This window comes from Fukomys damarensis, unplaced genomic scaffold (genome assembly GCF_012274545.1).
Source record: "Fukomys damarensis isolate Sample0158 unplaced genomic scaffold, DMR_v1.0_HiC HiC_scaffold_4, whole genome shotgun sequence".
Taxonomy (NCBI): domain Eukaryota; kingdom Metazoa; phylum Chordata; class Mammalia; order Rodentia; family Bathyergidae; genus Fukomys; species Fukomys damarensis.
Genome location: NW_022900916.1, coordinates 64,111,645 through 64,121,266, shown reverse-complemented (window position 1 = coordinate 64,121,266; position 9,622 = coordinate 64,111,645). Strand labels below are relative to the sequence as shown.

At 38.6% G+C, this 9,622-nt stretch overlaps 2 protein-coding genes across 2 annotated transcripts in view; both read left to right on the top strand.

The window, feature by feature from the left end:
- LOC117284117 overlaps positions 1-6,806 on the top strand; it is a 116,539-nt gene extending 109,733 nt beyond the window's left edge. Inside the window, exon 7 of the mRNA XM_033758527.1 lies at positions 6,788-6,806. The gene's annotated coding sequence lies outside the window, so the exon portion shown is untranslated. The remainder of the gene's footprint in view (positions 1-6,787) is intronic.
- Positions 6,788-9,622, top strand: part of Cdk14 (cyclin dependent kinase 14) — a 556,731-nt gene continuing 553,896 nt past the window's right edge. Inside the window, exon 1 of the mRNA XM_010609534.1 lies at positions 6,788-6,819. The gene's annotated coding sequence lies outside the window, so the exon portion shown is untranslated. The remainder of the gene's footprint in view (positions 6,820-9,622) is intronic.

Sequence of the window (9,622 nt, the reverse complement as noted above, 5' to 3'; positions counted from 1 at the left end):
GGCGCTGGGAGACACCCTGGCCCTCTGCGCCCGGGGCTGGCGACCGCCCCGCTCTCTCGGCTTTCTGCGCGCAGGTTGCGGTATTGGGTATCTGGCCCCTAACTGAGCTTTACAGACCGGTGAAGTGTTGGATTGTGCCCCGGCCTTGAGGAGAACGTCTGACCGAGAGGGAAGTGGGACAGATACCTTGGGACCTTTTGTTCCGTACTTGACACCCTGGCCCTCTGCGCCCGGGGCTGGCGACCGCCCCGCTCTCTCGGCTTTCTGCGCGCAGGTTGCGGTATTGGGTATCTGGCCCCTAACTGAGCTTTACAGACCGGTGAAGTGTTGGATTGTGCCCCGGCCTTGAGGAGAACGTCTGACCGAGAGGGAAGTGGGACAGATACCTTGGGACCTTTTGTTCCGTACTTCGGGTCCTAGAAAGAGAGGTGTTCCGTCCCCAGGCGTCTGCATCTTCAGCTGATGGAGACAAATGAGCGTTGTGAAGTTGTTGGACGTTTAGAAAGGTCTCCCGAACTTGTTCCAATTACTGGAGCATAGGGGCTGTTGTCTCCAAGCCAAACAATTAACAAAAACCTGCCTAGGAGTGACTAGGATACTTAAAAAATAAAATACGCCAGGTCGTAGGCTAAACAGGTGACAGCAGTGTCATGTGGAATGGGTCGCTTCGATTTTGAGCACAGAAAACCCCTTTGAACCTGAAGACGTAGCTGCCTCCTTCTGCTGTCCTAACTTTCATTAATATACCTAACTGCATTCAGCAAGAAAATACTAAAAAAAAAAAACCCAAAACCAAAAAACAAGAAAAAAATCAAAGTGCCTAAGAAATCTTAAGCGTTTGTTTCACAGTCCTCCGTGTTAATGAAGGTGTTAATAAAAATTAATCATGAACGTGTTACTTCCTTTAAAACAAAAAAAGACCCTGGAGTGCCAATGAATGTTATAGCTCTCCTTCCAGGCATCAGTGTAAAGTATGCAAACTTTCTTCAAGTGAGAGAAAACAAATCAAAATTTGTGTTTTTTTATGTTTTTGACTTAAAATTTTGTTTCGGTATACAAAATCTCTTCCAAAGTGACTGTAAATTTATGTTGTGAAACCAGTGTTTAGTCCTGGCTTTATTTGTTGCGTGTATTGGACATTTGCGGTTTCCCTCTTCAGAGTTTCCCTGAGTATGGGGAGTCCCTACATTCAAATGAAATTTGGGTCCAAGTGGAATGTCAGTGAGAGAGCAAGGTGTTGAGTCTTGTGCATTATTAACAGGGATGTTTCATATCCTGACCCAAACCGTCAGAGACAGGTTCTGGAGTCCATTAAGCCCTGTTCTCAAACACATTAACTATGTAGTTACTAATGGTAATGACTCTGTTGGAACCCCTCCAGTTTTGTGTTAAATAATTCATTGCAGTTGAGTCTGGGTAAGAAATCAAGAGCATTAGTATAAAAATTCTTTATTCTTAAATTATTTCAAAGTTTTGATTGCCAATCAGTAAAATTTGGATTAACTTCAATGCTGACAAATGGGGGTATTACAGTTAATTGGATTTTCTAGCTTACTGAGATTTAGTGATGTGAACCTCCTTTTGAGCCCTGCTTTTGTTAAAAATGTCTTCTAAGATCTAGTGGATTTTATATCCTCCCTTTAGGAAATGGTACAATGCAGTGACCATAATTGACTTTTTTTTTTTTTTTTTTTTTTTGTTTTTTTTTTTTTTTTTTTTTTTTTTTGGTATTGGACGAGGTCTGTGATTCTGAATAGCAGATTTCATTGTGGAATATTGTAAAAGGAGTTATTGGAGTTTTAAGTGATTATAGATATATGTATGTCAAGCCCAGAATGTTCATTAGAAATAGCATTACAGAAAAATAAATCTTTCATTTATTTTCTGGATTTGATTCTGCAAAATCCAAAGCACTGAATTCGTTCCGATTCAGTATGTGGAAGTGTGAGAGGCTGTCGAATTGAGGTTTTACTGTAGGTTTATGTAGTGCATAAGCTATATGTGGGCTGTTTGTCAGACAGATTTGGCTTCCAGGTGGTGCCACTCCTTAGCCGAATGACCTTGGACAGGAACTTCAGGTTCTCTGAGCTTCAGTTTTTATGCTTGCCTCAGTGTTGTTGTTGGCCCTTAATGAAGTAATGCATGTGGTGTCCAGTGTGGTGTGCAGTAAAGGCTCAGTAAATGTTCACAATATGGTGTCATTATTTTAGGGATGATATCACACTGATATAAATGGTCTTATAGGTAGGAAACAAGAGAGAGGGGACAGTGGCCCTTGACTTTGTGGTAGCCAGTCTGAAAACGGGGTGGGTTTTAGAGTGTGGAAGTCATGGGTTTGAGCCCTCTTTTCCCTGTGTGTCTTGGACAACTGGTAGTAATACCCCAAACTCCGGAGTTCCCATCTGTGAATAGTCATGACCTTGTTGTGAAGATTAGATGAGGCAGAATTCCTAAAATTCCTGATGCAGTATCTGTCACGTGGTGCAAATCAATACTGGAGGCTGTTCTTTCTACTTTCTCTGTTGGTCTCTATTGTCCCGCATTCGTGAGATCAAAGAGTGATTTACTCTTGTCACATAATCCAACATTGTCATGTGTTCATTCCCTTTATCCAATCTAAAATGGTTTTTGAACTAAGCATACTGACTTCATTTTGCTTTCTTAGTATGATTCAAAAGTGCAGTTTATTTCTTAAATTGTGCAATATCATTGCTTAGCCATAAGAAATTACTAATTATTCATGCAAAATGAGAACAGGATTGAAAGTATGTGGTACCCAGGCCGTGTTTATTATTAATAACAGCAATTCTGAATACAGGAAGTAGAAACACTAATGTTTAGTTTATTCACCCATCAGAGATCTTGCAGATTTTCTCACCAGCTACCCCAAATACAGTTGACCTGAGATCACAGCAGTATAAAAGGTCTAGTAAAACACATTAGCTTTTAAGCCATCGTGTTCTAATTTATGACATCTGCCAGGCAGTGGCTATAATATGGGCATGGTTCTTTTATAAGATGTGTGTAATTGAATTTTAAAGTCAGCCATCAGTTTCAATAGTATTTATGGTTTTCCGCTAAGTAGTGTCAGTGTGGTTCCTAGTTTGGAATTAGTTTCACAAATTTTTTTCACATCTAGGCTAATGAAGACAAATGGGAACTTAATTACTGAATAGTTAAATATATTAAAATCCATTTCTTCTTTTCGTTTCTTTTCCATTTTTGGATGGAGAAGGGCTCTGTGTAATAGCTGGTGCATGATTGAGGTCAAACCGACATTTCTTCATATTCATTTGAATACATTTCTTTACCCTTACTTGGTTCCAGTCCTCAAGAAGGGAAGTTCATGCTTCGTGATATTTGAGATGAACTCATGTGTACCATTACTTTAGAGGATGTGGTTTGTGAGAGAACTGAATAAAGAGACAAGGCTGTGATTACACTGAAGTTTTGGATTCGTTACCCTGTGCTATCACATTGTAATCCTAGAACCCAACTGTCATACGATGAGCCCTTTCTGTCAGAAAAGAGAAATGTGAGGTTCAAGGTTTAGACACAGAATTTAACTGTTGTACCGTATCTTTTCCCAGTGAAGTTTCAAAAGGTTTTAATTTGGGCCTGGGCTGTAGCTCAGTGGTCGAGCATGCAAGGCTGTGAGTTTGCTCCCCAGCACCACCACAAAAAAATAACAACAACACCAAAAAAACACCCAGAAAAAATGTGAGAATTAAAAAATGAAACTTATATCAATAATTCTTCCAGAAGATAGAAAAATGTATTGTTTTCACATGTCCAAAACGTCAGTGTTACCTCACAATGTAAGATGCGTACCTTTTGACCCTGAGGTAGGACTGAATCATTCAGCAGTGTATTCCTGAATACCTTCCTGTGCTGCCTAACGTACTGGCTCAGATGTACTACCCTTGGTGCCTGCTGCAGCCCTATCCACAAGGATTTCAGGGGAAGACCAACGATGAACGCACATTGACGATATAAAGTGACAAAATGTGCCTTGTAGATTAGTGAAATTTGCTACTGAGAACTTTATCTTGGTAAAGTTATGGGAAGCTTTCTAGAGAGCAACATCTAACCAGAGCACTGAACAGAACATCTGGTCATCTTACATGGTTTATTATATACCTTTTGTCAGTCTGGAATAATACGCTATGCTTGTTATTCCTGATGTCCTTGAAGACAGTTGTGGTTTTACATTTACATAAATGATTAATGACAATCAAGCAATGTAATCAATAATGAGATGTTGTGGTGCATGTTTAGGTCAGAGTGTATTCATCAGTGACCTGATAAATATCTGGCAAGGACACTTTAATTGGTCTTTGTTTTCCCTTTTAACTGCTTTGCAGGGAGAGATTCAATACTTCATGTAAGGTGTCAATCTAACAGTGAAAGATTTCAGTTAAGTTACAAGCTCCTTGGTCTCAAAGTGTTCTTCCCTACTGTACTCTGGATTTGTGAGTGTTCTGCAGGGGAGAGACTCTAGCTTCCTGCTCCTTATATATTAGCCAATACACCTGTAATTTATTTTTTACTTTCCCCTTCTCTTGCTACCTCCAGTTTCCCATTTCTTTATTCAGGAGGTTGGAAAAAATTGTCTGAATGTAGGAGAAAAGCAGGAAATAGCCCCGTCTGGACACTCAGGACATTTTGGTTTTCTTCCATCTTCATTTCTCAGCTTGAGGGTTTGGAGTTCCCGAAGGGAGGATATCACCTGTGGTTCAGCTTTGTTTAAGAAAGCACATGGCTGAATTTCAGAACTTTTATAATGTTCAGAGTACAGAAAGTGTCTTTAAGAGTTTGTTCTCTGAATTTTACCCTTGCGTCTATGGCTTTGCATTTGATATGATAGTCCTATGATATGTGCTCCATGAATCTTTGTTAAGTGAGGTAGGTATGAGACTTGCTTATGTGGAACTTTGTATTTGAAATCAATGAGCTGTTCATTTCTTATTCCAAAAATTTGTTTTTTTTTAAAAATTAAGGAACTTGTCTATGTTTAGAATGATATCACCAATATTTTGTAGGAGATTCCCTAGTCTGTTAATTAAAGGGTATACCTTGGGTTGAGTGAGTTGGGAGTACATATACTTAATTAGTATTATTTACTATGCTTGTAGTGACTCTTCTGTGTTTGAAGTTAAATTCTACTGAAAATGTAGCTGGTAGGAATCATCTAGGGTTTTACACTTTTCCATCAAAATAGTTTTTTTTTTTTAATTTAATGTGAATTATGTCAGCTATATAATAAAACCTGCAAGTATGAATGTAGATTTAGCTATTTGAGATAGGGACAAAGACCTGTCTGGTGTTTTTTTTTTTTTTTTTTGCCCCCATTCAAAATAAATTGTTCTTTAATAAAGAAAGTAAAAATATCTAATATAGGTCAGTTTCCTGGGCAAAAGGGAAAGAATAAGACCTAAATTTTCAGAAATGTTTTATTTCCCTTAACTTACTATCACAGTTACATTGTCTTGATCCTTTTGGATAAACCAAGTTTCTCTATGAAATGGAGAAAATTGCATTTTTCAAGATTGCTGAGAGTATATATCTTATTAACTTTTATATGATAGCTTCATTTTAGACACATTACTTTTCTCATAGCTTAATTACTAAAATAGTTTCCTTTTCATTTCTTTTGTTATAAAGTAGCTTTCTAAATAATAGCTACCCAAGTCCCAACCAGGCTAAGACTATGTAATATAGATAGTAGACACTTATGTGTGCTTAGTTCTCTAAATTTGAAACATTTCTGCAAGCAGTAGTTTCAGATAAATTAGTATTTTGTGCATTTCTGTTTCTATGAAGTATTGTAAATAACTGTAGGATTTTATGTTGGCCAACCGTAAGTGATATTATCTTTATCAGAACTGATAAAATTCGAGTTCCAAACCTATTTGTATTTCAAATAAATTTGAAATATTTGCCGATCCTACAGAATGCTCTGAATGTATTGCTTTCCTTAGAAAAGACTTTATCATAAATTTTATTATGTTGAAATATATCCCTTATTGTGCGATACTTATTTTACATGCTTAATCTTTTATCGATGTGCTTCAGGTTTTTGCAGTATGATGTCATTTAGGGTGCTAGGCAGAGAGGATATCATTTTCTTAAAAATAAGATTGTGAGATTTATTAACTTAACATTTGTGAAGAATGTTTTCCCCTTTATTAATGTTTGCAGTACATTGCATTCATTCTGCAGTACACGAACATTTTGCCTGTTGATCCTTCTTGCTTCCCCTCCCCTCCTGTCCTTTCTGCTGCATAGCCCACGCCCCCTTCCCACCTCCACGTAGTTTATCTCCCTGTTTTCCATCACCGGTCTTTTATTTTTCTCTTTAAAAAGTCTGGTTGTCCCACCTGCTTTAGGACGTTCTTACACCATGCACACCATGTATGAGGATTTATGCTCAAAAACCCAGGATTTTAAGGGGAAATTTCTTTAAGTTTACCTTGTGCTTCTTTCATACTTTCAGTAAAGCATGTTCAGCTAGAGAAGAGATATGTATACTTCTCTTGCATGTTTGGAAAAATAGTTTCATTTGCATAATTATGAAAAATGTTTCCTAAAGTTTCATGCTGTGCAATTCTTTTTCATTTGTAGTTTTTGTATTTGTATCATAACATTGTTATTCACACCGGGGTACAGTTTTACTTTTTGAAATGAAAACACCACACTGCTCTTTATCCTGTTCTCTAGAGCATAGATATTTAGCTTCTTTGGGATGTTTCACAGTAACTGTTTCCTTTCCCTTTTTATTTTCCAGCTTTGAAGAAAGATGACACCACCTTTGACGAGGTAAGCTTAGTTTCTTTATCTAACGTTCACTGTATTTAATTACTGCTAGGTACAGTTGATAGCTGCCAACTTAGCACTTAGAAACAGAAACAGATGCCTTAAACAAGAGATAATGTTTGTGTATGTAGTTGCACTATATTGTTCTCAAGTTTTAAGTCATTCAAATGAGTTTAATAGGCATCATTGGAAACATGTCTTTCTAAATCAGTGGACAAACTAACTGGGACACATAACCAGGCCAGGGTAGCCCTGGAGAAGCCCAGTGGTGGGTGTGTGCTGTGGGCAGTCTGCAGCTGTTGGTAAGTTGGTCCTGATGGTTCCCCTGCAGACAGACCTCAGCTGACTCAGGATGTAAGTGGCATTGATGCCACACATTGTTAAGTCTTCTGAAGGAGGAGCTGATGTTTCCTGTACTAGTTTCCCTGATCTTGGAGTAGCAGGCACGTCTTTATTTACTTGCTGTGAGGTAATAAAAAAGGCTGAGGGTTCATATGCAATTAATAGCATTCTGAGTGTGATTTTTAAGTTGTACTCTTTCCTTAGTTTGCAGTACTGTTTTCAGAGCACCATAAAGGGAGGTCTTTCACTGTAACCGTCCAAAGCCACAGCATTGATCTGTGCTATAATCTGGCCACATGTGTATGTTCCTTGAGTGTACTTGTAGATAAACAGATGTATCTGCATAAGGTGCTTAGCCCACTGCCTGATGAAAGCATAGATTGGTTTGGTTTGGTTATTTAATACCTACAGATCCCATAAAATATGCTACTGGTCCTGTTTGTGCCCTGGGTAGTGCTTCAGTGAGGAAGGGGTGTACATGTTCAGGGACTGACCCTTTGGTCCTAGTGCATGGCAGATCCACTCAGGGAGAAGCTGCTCCTCACCAGGAGTTCTGGATGGGCCAGCACTTGGCTGTCATGGGCTGCTGCTTCGTTGGGTGCACCTGTTCATTTTTTCCTGGGCCGAGCTCTACAAAGCTGTGTCCCTGGACTCCAGAGCAATTCCTTCTGCCAGCATTCCTGCAGCACACCCTAAAACTTAATTCTTCTAGATCTCAAGCAGTAGAGAATTTCTTTTCTTTCCCATTCATACTAGGTAATAATGGTGTTTCTCTCCAAACCTGCAGTTCTGGAATTTCCACTATGTTGCACTGATAGGTTTTTTAGGAGTGTATGTTCTTTTACATGGGAAAAAGCAGTGTGAGAATGTTGGACACCTTTTCTTTCTTTATAAAGAAAGTTCTCCCTCTAATTATGGTGGTAATTTAAGGTCACAAAAATATAAACAAATACGGAAAAGAAGGGAAAAACAGTCTCCTAAATGCTGCTATCAAGGTACTGTTGAATATTCTACTTCCTTTTCCTTGTTTTAAAATCATAGTCCATTATTAAAGCCTGCTTTTCCCCTTTAGCCGATAACATTTTTTTTGCCATGTTTTTTACAGGTCCCTCCTAATCACTAGGAATTTTAAAAAATGACTTTTCTTATTTAAATGATTGTTAATGAGAATGCTTTATCTGTCAAGTAATTGTAGGTACCATTAACTTAAACCAAACTGAGACCAGCCTACCTGAAGGATAAGGGTATATAGGACAAGGACATCTGTTCAACTGCTCTCCTGAGTTTATATTTTTCTGAGGCCTCTGTGTAGTTCAAGATTTGAATTTTGTGCTTTGGAGTAAAATCATTCTTAGCCCTTTACGCAGTGTTTTCCTTCTTCTGTGGCACAAGAGATTGGTTAAATACCTTAAATTAGTAAATCACAGAATGCTAAACCCAGAAGAGCCACTGGGAATGTCATTTCCCCATTCCATCATTTTATAGATGAGGAAATTAAGGTCCAGAGGAGCAGGCTAATTTCCAGTTAAAGGAAAGCCCAGGGCCATGAGTCTGGGAGGTAGCGGCAGTGAAGGCAGGGCATGCTCAGGTTTGAATGTAGTTAATGCAGCTACCTCTGAGCAGTTGGTACATTCATTTGGCACGTTTTGCAAAATAAAGGTAATGGTAGTATAACCCTCTTTAGGGATTTAAGAGGACCCCCCTCTCCCAGAATAATGTCTGACATATGCTACATGCTTTATGATTGCTACTGTCATCCTCATTGATTTTATCATCATCAGTAGCATGGTGCAGACTCTTACCATGGTGTCGAACTGCTGTAGTTGGAAGGGCTGCAGAGAGTAGGGGAGAATTCAATTGTACCTTAAGAATGAGGGCTATGAAGAGAGTTTATTTCAGATACTAAAGTAATATCCCAAATGAAGTTTTGTGCCGTGGTTTGTGCCTTAAAACTGTGAAGAGATTATCTAAAACCTGCTGTCTTCTAGATTCGACCAAGGTGTGGTTTCATTCAGCTTGTCATTGCTGGCTGTGTTGCACATGGTCAGCATTCAGTAAATGTCTGTTGAATATGTGTGAGTAAACATCTGTTGAAGAGGAGTTGAAAGCAACGGACCTGCTGTGAGGCAGCAGATTCTCATGTGACACTAGCTATTTGAGAAAGTTATTTAACTTATCTCAGCCTCAGTTTTCTTATTTGTAAAGCCAATCAGTTGAACTGTGATTGTCAAGCTGCTTTGTAGCTCTAAATGTAGCATTCATCTAATATAAAATTGCATTTTTATCACAATCAGGAAAGTTAACCAGGCCTCATAGTGGTGCATGCCGGTAATACTAGCTCTTGGGAGGCTGAGACAGGAGGATTGCTGCAAGTTTGAGCCCAGCATTTGCTACATAGTGAGTTCAAGGCCAGCTTGAACTGTATAGTGAGACCCTGTCTTAAAAAAAAAAAAAAAAAAAAAAA